The sequence below is a fragment of the Nyctereutes procyonoides genome, unplaced genomic scaffold (assembly GCF_905146905.1).
Source record: "Nyctereutes procyonoides isolate TBG_1078 unplaced genomic scaffold, NYPRO_anot_genome, whole genome shotgun sequence".
NCBI classification, from domain to species: Eukaryota; Metazoa; Chordata; class Mammalia; order Carnivora; family Canidae; genus Nyctereutes; species Nyctereutes procyonoides.
The window spans coordinates 14,014,800-14,028,302 of record NW_026575052.1 but is presented as its reverse complement, the minus strand read 5'-3'; the positions used below and the strand labels follow the sequence as shown (position 1 = coordinate 14,028,302).

At 35.3% G+C, this 13,503-nt stretch overlaps 1 protein-coding gene across 16 annotated transcripts in view; it reads right to left on the bottom strand.

Annotated features, from left to right (window-relative positions):
* Positions 1-13,503, bottom strand: part of EPB41 (erythrocyte membrane protein band 4.1) — a 199,597-nt gene that overhangs the window by 110,935 nt on the left and 75,159 nt on the right. The window lies entirely within an intron of this gene.

The window sequence follows — 13,503 nt, the reverse complement described above, 5'->3', positions numbered from 1 at the left end:
GTACAAAAATAGGGATCCCTGGGTGGCGCAGCGGTTTAGCGCCTGCCTTTGGCCCAGGGCGTGATCCTGGAGACCAAGGATCGAATCCCACGTCGGGCTCCCGGTGCATGGAGCCAGCTTCTCCCTCTGCCTATGTCTCTGCTTCTCTCTCTCTCTGTGACTATCATAAATAAATAAAAATTAAAGAAAAATTTTAAAAAAAAATAAAGTACAAAAATATCTTACCTGTATACATTCTGAATAAATTCTTAATGCTTTGACTTGCTAAATATATGCACATGGAGAAATTACCTTACCCCTGAGGCCAACTTAGAGAAATGCATATTTTAAATTCGATGCTCTGAACTGTATATAGCAAATACCATTTTATCCTTCCTAAAAAAGATCTTATTTGTGTACCATGCTTTGAGGGTATCAATCTAATAAAAGTGCAAAGTTTGCAAGGATTATGCTTTGCAAACTTCTCTACACTCCAAGAAATGATGAGATTCAAAGATCCGCAACTCTTTATTGTTCTTTTTCCTTATATGTCTTAGAATGCATAGACTTCTCTATTAAGAACAGCAAATACAAATTGTGACCATTCATCAGACACCAATAAGAAATATATAATTAAAATAATCACTAAAAAATCCTTAAATTTTCATGTTATAATAATAAATATAATCTCATAATACCCTGCTTACCTTTAAAGCAGGTACCCTGCTCTAAATTCAAGACCTTTTTTCCTTCTAAAAAATATGATTTTGAATGCTCAGCATTTTTAGGAGTAGACAGTAAAGCTATTACAATAGAGAAAAAAATTGAAAAATAACAAAAAAATTAAGGAACAAAATATAGAAGGCAGATTCATAAAGCAAATACTGAGAGCAAAAACAAAGAAGGTAGGCTGTAGATATCACATACTTCACCCTTGTCAGTTTCTAGCCTCTTGATCACAAAATCCCAGTATTATCAATCAGTTCTCACAATAATAGCCAAAGAACATTGTCACATATAGTTTACTAAAGAATAACCAGGGATATCTAGATGGCTCAGTTGGTTAAGTGTCTGACTTCAGCTCAGGTCATGATGGTCCTGGGATCAAGCCTCAAGTTGGGCTCTATGTTCAGCACAGAGTCTGCTTGTCCCTCTCCCTCTGCTCCTTCCCCTGTTTATGCTCTTTCTCTCTCTAAAATAGATAAATAAAATCTTAAAAAAAAAAAAAACCAACACACAAGGGAACTTTTGTGACACCAGGAAATAAAGTTGACTATGGATGATCTCACACTTTCACTGCTATACGTAAAAGCCCTCCACTCAAAAAGCAGCATTTACATTGTCTTCAACATCTGCTTCAAACTGTTTAGATGAAGCAATTTTTTTGAATGTTCACAATCCAAATTAATGAAGTATATATTTAGCTCATTCCCTTCTTAGGCCCTTCACACTTGCTGTTCTACCTATGATGTATTTCTCTGGCAATTTTTTTTAAGCAATAAAAATATTAAAATATTTTAAGCAATAAAAAATTTACCGAAGCACATTTTCTATTCTCATTTACTACATCATAAAAATTACTCTGTGCTAATAAAATATACAATTCAGTCTTTATAAATACTACTTAAAACATTTACTGATCAATCTACATTCTTAATTTGTTACCCTTGAGTGAGGTACACTTGTACTTAAATAAAAGAAATAAAATTGTCTTCCATTCCTCGTCATATTAGGAGTAGACAATTGATTTTCCAAAAATTATTTTTCTTTAGTCTCTAAGTAATCAAACAACCAGAAAGAAAACCTGGATATCAAACTACTACTTTTTCTAGAAGAGTAATGATTTGAGAACATTAGTTTACTTCATATTCCTCTGTAAAAATAAAGGACAGGATGAGAACTTAGCATTATTTTCCATGGGTTTCAGATATGCCTTTATTATTCACCCTATGGAAAAGGTACTGAAAGGACCTCTGTGTTAAAACCTTCCCGGGACACCTGGATGACTCAGCGGTTTAGCGCCTGCCTTTGGCCCATGATCCTGGAGACCCGGCATGGAGTCCCATATCGGGCTCCCTGCATGGAGCCTGCTTCTCCCTCTGCCTATGTCTCTGCCTCTCTCTCTCTCTCTGCCTCTCTCTCTCTTTCTTTCTGTGTCTCTCATGAATAAATAAAATCTTTAAATAAATATTTAAAAAAATAATAAAACCTTTCCACTCAACAAATTTTGCAGCAAGGTCTCTCGTAATCTATGTTTTTTTTAATTACAATTTTTGTGAAAGTTTTAGCAGATATGAAAACCATTTAAGCTCCACTTCTAACAGTCTTTTACTTGTATCTTTCTGTAAATAAGAGTATTTACTTACTCCTGTGTTTTATAATTTTTTTCATATAGTTTTAAAAATAGAAAAGATTGTCTAAGGATATTCCTATAATTGCTTTCACATGAAAGGGAATCTCAAAGTAGCTGAATGGGTAAAAGTACTCAATTGTTTAAAAACACACACAGATGGTAACAATCCATATGCTATATATGTACTTGTTAAATTTTAATGTGCATTGAATCACCTAGCGATCTTTTTAAAATACGGATTCTGATTCAGCAAGTCTGGAGGGTAGCCTGAGATTCTGCATTTCTTACAAGCTCCCAGAGGTTGCCAATGCTGCTGGCCCAATGACCACTCTTTGAGTAGCAAGACATAAAAAAACACTATTACTTCTGGAACATACTCAAAATGCCTGATATAAAGATGGCAAAAAGCTACTTTTAGAAAATAGAATATGAACAGTGAAAAATACTTGACACAATAAATGCTCAACAATGCCTGCTGAATTAATGAATGAAGCAAATAATTCAACATATTGTTAAATGTGGAAGCTAAACCATTAACATTTTTTGGAATTCCTTTTGTTGCCTAATCAAAAGTTAATTAAAAATTTTAACTATAGACCTATGGCAATTCCAAATTGACCAAGTAGTCATGACACTTGCCCAGAGTTAGTATTCTTGATATGTCCACTGGTATGATGATCTCTTTGACACATTTACGAATGAATAATCAAGGTATATGAATAAAGTGATTCAACAAGTTTATACATTGTACTACGTTCACACAGGTTAGCTATGCATCACCTTTACAATATCATTGACTGTATCCCTTATGCTGTGTCTTTTAATCCCGTTATTTATTTATTCCATAACTGGAGGCCTGTTATCTCCCACTCCCCCCCTTCACTCATTTTGCCCAACCCTCTGAAACTCCTCCCCTCTGGCAACCATTAGTTTATTCTCTGTATTTATAGGTCTGATTCTGCTTTTTGTTTGTTTATTCATTCATTGTTTTATTATTGTTTTGGAGTCCACTTATGAGTGAAATCACATTGTATTTGCCTTTCTCAATTTGACTTATTTCACTTAGCATAATACCCTCTAAATCCATCCATGTTATCTCAAATGGCACAAGGTCATCCTTTATATGGCTACATAATATTCCATTATATATATTTACCACATCTTCCTTATCCATTTCTCTATTGATGGACATTTAGGTTGCTTCCATATCTTGGTTATTGTAAATAATACTGCAATAAACATAGGAACATAGGAGTGCATATATCTTTTCAAATTAGTATTTTAAAAAAAAAATTAGTATTTTCATTTCCTTTGGATAAACACTCAATAGTGGAATTATTATTATATAACACTGCATGTTAACTCTATTCAAATTTTTAAAAATTAGCTACCAACACACTATCAAATCGCCATATTTTAACTCTCTGCATAGCACTTGCTGTCTAAAATTATCTTATTTACTTTTCTCTTTTCCTGGTTTTGAATTGTCTTCCCTCCACAATAGAATGTATGACACATGACGGCAGTGTCTCTGTCTTATTTAACAGAAACTCACAAATACGCAGAAGTGTTTGATAAATAGGAAGTGCCCAATAAATTTTTTTAAAGATTTTATTCATGAGAGACACAGAAGGTAAGGCAGAGACACAGGCAGAGAGAGAAGCAGGCTCTTTCTGGGGAGCCTGATGTGGGACTTGACCCCAGGACCTGGGATCACTGACCTGAGCCAAAGGCAGACACTCAACCACTGAACCATCCAGGCACCCTTTAATAAATATTTTTAAATAAAAAAGGAGTAAAGAATTAGAGAATAACATTTATCAATGCAAAATGGAGACATTTTGCCACATAATTGGACATAAGTAAAGAACAGATAAGAGCACAATATAAGGAACACGCATACAAGCAGAAGGGCAAGAGAATTCTACGGGAACATAGTGAAACCAACTTTAAGTAGTATCATATATTAAATGCAGGAAATCAGACAATGTAATTAATACTCAACAGAGATGCTACAATTTATGCAAGGAAAAATAAATTAAGGACAGTTTTCATGCATGTTCCTTCTAGCCATGCACACATGGGTAGCAACACTATTAGTAATTGCCACAAAAGCAAAGGAGAATTTAAGCAGAGAATATTAAATGCAAACAATAAACCAGGCAAGTATCTCCAGTTAGCTCTGAGGCTGATCAGAATTAAAAACTAAATAGCAGAAAGAAAATATCCTGTGGACCATTTACTAAAAGCTCAAATAAACTCACCCTGATTAACCTGTTATACGTGCAGCCAAGTGCAGCCAAGTTCTTAGCTTTACAAATGATAAGATGGGTAACCAGAGGAAAAGATACAAAAAAAAAAAAAAAAGGCAGCAAAGACAGGATAAATGCTCTACAAACAGGCCCTTCCTGTTTGCAGTAAATGATATTCCTTTCCTTCTGGATACAAAATCCAAAAGGGGGTATCTTTTTACTTAATGTTAAAAAGAAGTCTTTTGATTAAAAAAACAAAACACAAACAACAACAGCATTTTAGACAAAGCAATGAGTTCCCATTCCATTTCAATCCTAATCTTCCAAACCCTTGGAATTACACCCCATCTGGTATAAAACAAGATACACTTGTTTTAACAGTGTGCACCTGTTGACTTCAGGCAAATCGGATCTTTAAAAATCTGATACTGAGCAAATTTGTAAGGGCTAAATGGTATCTTTCATCTTTTTTGTATCTCTCTCTAACATTAGTACAGTCAGTACTCCATTAATGCTTCTTTGGTGGAAAACTTTATAAAAACACTACAGCCTGGCACCACTAAGAAAATTCCTTATAATCACCATTAATGGATGAAATGTAATGATTTAGGTATTAGTAATACTCTTTAAATTAGCTCTGTGAACATCTATCAAGGTTTACTGAGTACTAATCGTGTATAAGGCTTGGGTTTAGCAATTGAAAAGGGACCCAAAAAAAGAGTAATACACAATTCTTAGGGAGACAAGACATACAGGTATCCTCTGCTTTTCAAAAGTTTGAGTTATGCCACTTTGCTTATTTAAGAAAGACCTACTTAGTAGAGATCTTCCACCACTTATGTATGATGCAGTTACGTCCTGATAAGCCCATAGTAAATTGAAAATATTTCAGGTTGAGAGTGCACTTAATACACTTAGCCCACAGAACATCATAGCTTACTTAGCCTAGCCCACCTTACATGTGCTCAGAACACTTACATTAGCCTACAGTTAGATAACATCATCTAATATAAAGCCTACTACATTATAAAGTGTTAAATATCTCATGTAATTTATTGAATACTGTACTGAAAATGAAAAAAACTTGTTGCAGAATGGTTCTAAGAATATTGGTTGTTTACCCTCATGACTGCATGGCTTCTCAGCATCACAAGAGGGTATAGTATTACATATCACTAGCCCAGGAAAATATCAAAATTCAAAGCATAGTTTCTACTGAATCCATAATAGCTTTTGCAGTGTTGTAGAGTCAGAAAAATTATAAATCAAGCCATTATAAAGTGGGGACCATCTATGCCTGTTTTCATTAACTCAAAGAAATCTGAAAAGGATTTGCACTTTTACCAAAAAAATGAAAAGCGAAAATGGCATTTAGCATTTGTTTGTTTGTGCTTTTTTTTTTCTTTTCTTTTCTTTTTTTTTCTTGGAGAAGGTGGGCTATTAATTTTTTTTTTTTTAAGTAGGCTCCATATCTAGCGTGGGCCCAACATGGGGCTTGAATTCACCACCCTGAGATTAAGGCCTGAGCTGAGATCGAGAATCAGACACTTAACCAACTGAGCCACCCAGGTGCCCCCAGCATTTGTTTTGCAGCAAGCCATTACAGACAGCGCACATCCTGAGCAGCGATAGGATGGCACCACCAAGCTCCTTCGGAACTACACTTCTCATCTCAACATCAAGTCTCTCTCTGTCAAATAAAAAAATAAAATCTTTAAAAATACATAGTTCAGACTTCATCCTGAAGGCAGTGGAGAGCCACTGCAGGTTTTTAAAGCAGGGAAGTAGGTAAACAAAGTAGAGGCAGGAGAGGCTAAAGGCAGAGAGAAATTCAACACATGATTGGGTAAATTCAGGTTATCAGTGAAAAAATTCACAATGGGGATCCCTAGGGAAGCTGAAACCAATATGGGACGAGAAATTTGAAAAGCCCTGCAACCAAAGCTTAAGAACAACCATCCCCCTTAGTTTTTCTAGCTGATTTCACTAGCCTGCTTCTCATTAACCCAGACAGTCTCCTGTCTCAGTCTGAGGCATTTTTATAATACACGTTCCTAGATCCACTCTGATAAATGGCTTAATAAAAGAGGTATAGCAAAAGAACCAAAACAGAAGAAAGAAAGAGAGGTGGCTATCTCATTAGCATCTCAATACAACACATCCAAAATTAAACTCTTGATTCTCTTTTTCCTATTCCAGTAAAGAGCACAATCATACCATCTAGTAGCTCAAACCAGAATTTGTCTGAAGAAGAGAAAAAGATAATGATGGAATTTGAAACCATGTCATCAGGTAAATAATTGAAGATGTTGGGATAGTTAGGAAGCCTGCTTGGCTCAGTCGGTAGAACATATAACTCTTGATCTTGGGGTCATGAGTTAAAGCCCCACATTGGGCATAGAGTTTACTTTTCTAAAAAAAAAAAAAAAAAAAAAAAAAGAAAAGAAAGAAGATATTGGGATACTTAATCTAGATAAAGAGAATAGAAAGCAAGGAAATGATTATTCTCACAAATTTCAAGAGCTGCCAAATTCTATGTGATTTCTAAGGGCAGAATTCAGATTGATCTGTGGAAATTACAAAGTGCTCATCTCAATAAAGTAAAAAGAATAAATTCATAATAATTAGAGATATCAATAGTTAAATGAGCTGCTTAGGAATAGTGAGCTTATTATCACTGGAAACACCCCATGAGAAGATGAATGACCATCTATTAGGGATGTCAGAGAAAAGGTTCTTCCATCAAGTGGGTCCTTACATTAACTGACCTTTAAGGTTCCACCCAATCCTAAGATTTTACAGATAGGAAGGAAGGTAAGAAAGAAAACAAAAGGGAAATTAGAATAGTGATGTAACTGGATTATTTTTAAAAGACTATATTATAAAGTCAGAATTACCAATTGGGTTAGAAGGGGAAAAAAACAAAAAAAAGGATAAAAGGCCCATCTGCTTCTCTAATCAGACAATGGAATCCAATGGCATTCTTTCAAAGGGAAAGAAAAAACGTTCAAGTATTGAAGTTTCAAAAAAATATGCAGAAAATAGTTTCCCAATAAAATCAATCCCCTCAGGCAGCCCGGGTGGCCCAGCAGTTTAGCGCTGCCTTCAGCCCAGGGTGTGATCCTGGAGACCAGGGATGGAGTCCCATGTCGGGCTCCCTGCATGGAACCTGCTTCTCCCTCTGCCTGTGTCTCTGTCTTTCCCTCTCTCTGTGTGTGTGTGTGTGTGTGTGTGTGTGTGTGTCTGTCATGAATAAATAAATAAAATCTTTAAAAAAAATCAATCCCCTCAAAACCACAGGAAGGCATCTTTCCCTGATAACTCATTTAAGTGTACTAATTTATACTTCTAGAAAAATAGCAGTGACCACCTATGTGGTTTTCAGATAAAAATGGTAATTTAAAATACACAAAAAAGTTTCTTTGTGGTTCTCCCTCCAACCTTCTGCAATTATTCTGACCTTAAACTACTCCTTAGGTAGACTTGTAAAGAATATTTGCCATAATGAATGAGTCAGAAATGTCACTTGGCATGAACATGCTGTTTTCAACAACTTAATTTTTAATTTAAGACATTTCTATGATGACTAATACCGTTGAATCAGTTCATTCAAAGATATTTTCAAATAAACAAATTTACTCATCTCCTTCTAAGACTAAAGAAATGCTCTTCACTTCTCCATAGAATTCAAGCTCATACTTAGACGATGTCTACACTTATTCTCAAAGTATATCACCTGGGCCCTCCCAGAAGGATACTATCCCCATGATTACTAGGCATCACTGAGGAACTAGTGAAACCAAAAAATTCATTTTCCAAAGAACTGAGTTTTACTCCCTTTGGGTGTCAAAAATGTGTCCGGTTAGCAATTCTGAATGGGAATCTTTATAAAGTGGATGTGTTTCCTCATTTCATCTAAATAACCTACAGAACATAATTAAACCTTTACTGATTTAGTCATCATCATGAACTTCAATTACTATGCAGTGCTTATGTCCTTAAGGGCTTCTAAAGTCTGTGGGGACAGTAAGCTCTATCACAGGAATACATAAAGGATTGTGTTTTTTTTATTTTTTGTATCTTCCTTTAATAGTTTTCCTATTCACTTATTTGCAGAATTAATCCAGATTTCTTGCAGATGTCCACGTGGCCTGTCAACAAGTAGCTTCCAAAATCTCTTCTAATCTGCTATTTGCTAATCTACATTGACTAGGAAACTAAATAGCCAAGTGTATTAAATTGTGTCGAAAATAAGAATAAGTGCTACAGAAGAGTAAGACTAATGCTTTGTATTACTGGAATAACTGCAACACATATATCTTATGAAGTATTTTGGCCTTCAAATACCAGACTGGCCTACTATGAGATACATTGTGACTAGTAAGTAGAGGCTGTGAATAAACTACACCAATATAAAGACTATCGTCTTTCTTTAGAGGTAGAGACCAAAAATCTTTAACGTTGTTATTTATATCAGGTGTTGTATCCATCTAAACTCTTCTAGAAAGCAAAAAAACAAATAGTTTAGTCTGAAGGAATAACAGAAAGGAAGAACCTAAAAGTTCAAAAATCTCAAGGTAAATGCAGACTAAACCTGAAAATTTCTAGCTGCAAAAAAATTTAACCTAAGACTTATGGATCTTTTCTTACACTCTTATTTTCATTTTATTATCTTAGAGCCAATTCAGGCTAGCAATATTTAACTAACTTCTAAACTCAAGAAATTCTCTAAGATTTTTTAGATGGGTAAAATTTCACTTTGACCAGAAGACTACAGTAAATTAACTGAACATCAAATGTCATCTGATTTGTGTACAAGTATGAATCAGAAACTTGCACTAGATCATGGCTTGTTTTAGCAAACATTCTAAGATTGGAACAGATACTATGGTTGTCTCCCACCACCACAACAGATAATGTGAAAAATATACCACAGACTACCAGAAGGTAAAATGCTTCCTTTCACAGTTTTAACACTGTCACAGAGACAAGATTTAATAACAGTGGAGTATATCAGGGAGGTGGGTGGAGGGATGAGTGAAATAGGTGATGAGGATTAAAGAGTGCACTTGTTGCGATAAGCACCAGGTGATGTATGAAGTACTGAAACCACTATATTATACACCTGAAACCAATATTACACCATATGTTAACCAACTGGAACTAAAATAAAACTTAAAAACATTTTTAATCAAAAAATAAAAATAATATTCTACAGCTGTAAATCCAAGGAGGTTATGATTTGTTGTCCAATGAAGAATAAATGTCTTCTATCCAAACAACATACAGAAAAGTATAAGTTTTCATAATAACAAAAGTCCAAAAAATTCTTTCATCCTTAAAAATAATAACAGTAGAACATGTCGGATAACCCAATATTTGCTAAAAGAATTCAATAAAAGTATTAAGTTTGATCACATTTCCCTCTCTTAAAAGGGAAGGATCCTATTACTGTGTACTTAATTCTGAGCAATAAAAAACAATTTGTTCATAACATGATCATATCAGGAAACTTGGCAGAAAATAACAATTTCACAAAGGTTTTTTTTTTAAGATTTATTTATTTATTTGAGAGAGAGGGAGAGAGAACATGTGGGGCAGGGGCAAAGGGAGAGAGAATCTTAAGCAGACTCCACACTGAGCAGAGTCCAATATGGGGCTTGATCTCACGACCCTGAGATCACTACCTAAGCCAAAAACCAAGAGCTGGATGCTTAACTGAAAGCGCCACCCAGGTGCCCCTCACAAAGTTTTTATATTGAGAAAAGTAGGTCAGTCAAACGTGTAAGTTTATTATAAACAAATTTTAAAACACATGAAAGAAAAGGCATGATTACATGGCCAAGGATTCTACAAAATTACAGAACATATAAGGACAGACAATTCTAGAAAGAGATGTTCATTTACTGTAGTAAATGCCAGGTTCTTTTCTAGGCCTTGGGATATGACAGTGAAATTGTCTTTATACAATCAGAAATTTTTGGAAGAAATGAAGAAAGTATTAAAGACACAGTCATGAACAGCAGGGAAATTATGGGGATATCTGTACAATAATGAAGTTTTAAAAGACAGTATAGCAAAAGAATTCTTATAAAAATAATAGCCAAAAGGTTAAGGCCACTAAAGGACAGAGCTTAAAAAAAGGAAAAAGAAAAAAAAACCCTTCTAAAAATGGCAAGAAAGAGTGGGAAGGAGGGAGAAAGTCAAATCCAAACTACAGCTTGAGAAAAAAACTAAATAGTGTTAACATGTGTCAAAGACAAAATTACCTATGTTCTTCAAAACCAAACGATATAAAAGAAGAATTTACAGTCAAAGACAGTTGAGGCTAGTATAGTAACCTGATACACTAAAATGTGTTTTGTTCTCCAGTCCTAGAAAAACTGTATTTCAAAGTAATTTGCAAATTTGATTTCAGATTCACTAATAAATCATGGGTCCATACCAAATTTGCAGCTATATGATTGGATCATCATTCAAAACTAACTCAAGCTGGAAAGACGGACTAAAACCAACAAGGCGGCATTTTAAAGAAATGTAAGGTTTCTGCATTGAAGTTTGAGAAATAATTACAAAGAAAAAAAGTAAAAATAAATGTTCATCAATCAGAAAATATGAATACATTAACTATGAATAGAAAGGGAACTACAGCAGTGAAAATGACCTAAAACTACATGCATCAACATAGATGAATCTCATGTTTGAAGAAAAGAGCTGACTAAAAAGTATTACATATTTCATGTAATACTGTTTATATAAAATTGAAAAACAAGCAATACAATTATATAATTAGAAATAGAAAAACTAATTAGACTTAGACTCTAATTAGAAATACATATGTAATGAAAAGTACAAAGAAATGCATAATATCAAAATTTAGAATAGTGGTTACCTCGAGAGACGGAGGGAAATGAGATTGGCGAGGTACCAGGACTCTCAGCTATATCAGTAATGTTCAATTTTCTAAATTGGGTAATGTTTATCTTTTTCTGTTCCTTAAGTATTTTATAATTTTAAAGAAATACATAATTATATCATAAGGAAAATTTAACTTGGTAATATTACTTTTAAAGATTCATGTGAGCCAAAAATACAATGTGGTTTCTAAAAAAGTTAACATAATCTTAATAGAAGTGTGGTATCCAGATTATAGGAAATAAATGAGCCACTGTATTCTTTCTAATTAACCACAGAATATTGTTTCATTCTGAGCACTACATTTTAAGCAGGACATTAACAAAACAAAGTGTATTCAATGACCAAAATGATAGGAATCCAGACTAGATACCATGACTTCAAATAATCCATCAAAAGAAGTGAGAATAATAAGGATAGAAGAAAGATAATAAGAATAAAGGGAGAAACCATACAGTTGTCTAAATACAAAAGCAAGAGTAAGATGAATAGGTAAAATGTGGTGCATATATATATGCAATGGAATATATTCAGCCTTAAAAAAGAATGAAATTGATATGTACTATAACATGGATGAATCTTAAAAACATTATGCTAAGTGAGGATATTATGCTAAGGCAGATATCACTGTTAAAATCATATAAATCTACAACTGAAAAAGCCCTTAACTGCCTGCCGAGCTCCACCTTTCACACCTGGCACGCTGGGGGGGGGGGGGGGGGATCTGCACGTGGCTTTGTCAACCAAAGACTGTTTTCCTCCTTTCCACTGCCCGGTTCACTTGGGAGGCAAGAAACTCATTCCAAGTGACTCTCAAGTCCTGTCTGTACCCTGCAAATGGTCATTTATAGGAAAGTTGTTTGGAATTCAGAACATTTTTTTCCCCATTAGAAAAAGTCATTAATGGTAGTTAGGGTTTAAGCCCAAACACACTAACTTTTGCTTAACACGATGTCCTAATGGTAAAAATGAACTACCGCTTATGACTGTCTTGTGGTTTTTAACATGCAAGAGACTGATATGTGAACGCCAGGCTGAATTGCCAAGAAAGCTGCTGTCGTAGTGCTGGTTCCCGTGGCTTCACCCCTGCACTCGCTCTCCACCCAGTGAGAGGAAGAGCTCCCTCGTTCTGTCCATAGCAGGGATCTTGGGTGGAAGTGGGGAGCAGAAGTAGGGATGGAGGCACAGGGGAACTGAGCAGGAGCCTCTGCGCAGTACAGACAGGTGCCCTCCCTTCCTGCTCTCCCCGCCCTTCCCTCCCTGGGGCTGTAGAAGTGGGTTTAGGTGCCTGGTAGCCTGGTCACAGAGAAGCAGGAGAGGACTTCCACTCCTGTAAGCCGGATGGACATGGCCATTTATATTTGGGAAATGCTCGATACACCGGGGACTGCCTGTATTTGGAAGGTTCATTAACTCAGCATCCTGTTCTCAACCTCTAAGCTGCATTTTGGAATCCTTAGTCCTATCTAATTCATTCAAATACGAAGTCACTCACCTAACTCTGGGAAACAAACAAGGGGTAGAGGAAAGAGAGGTGCGGAGGGGATTGGGGTGACTGGGTGACAGGCACTGAGGGGGGCACTTGACGTGATGAGCACTGGGTGATATGCTATATGTTGGCAAACTGAACTCCAATAAAAAATAAAATAAATAAATAAAAATAAAACTCAGTTACATGGAAAAAAACAAAAAATAAATATGAAGTCACTAAGAGTAGATAAGTACAGTTATTTACCTAAGATCACTCAGCTAATAGTGATCTTAATAACTCTCAACTTAAGAACTATTACTTTAGCTAATAACTAAGTCAGCTGGTAGGAACACAGGCATTATGATCCTCAGGCCATTGCTATTTCCATTACAACATCATATGGACCAAGTCAGAGTTCCACCAGAACTGGGGTGACAGTGCACAAGACAGAGTTAAGGAAGATGAGTCTCCTTTTAGCTAAAGTGATCTCAAGCAAATACCAAATGCCCTAAAAGATGCTTCTAATTCAAAAG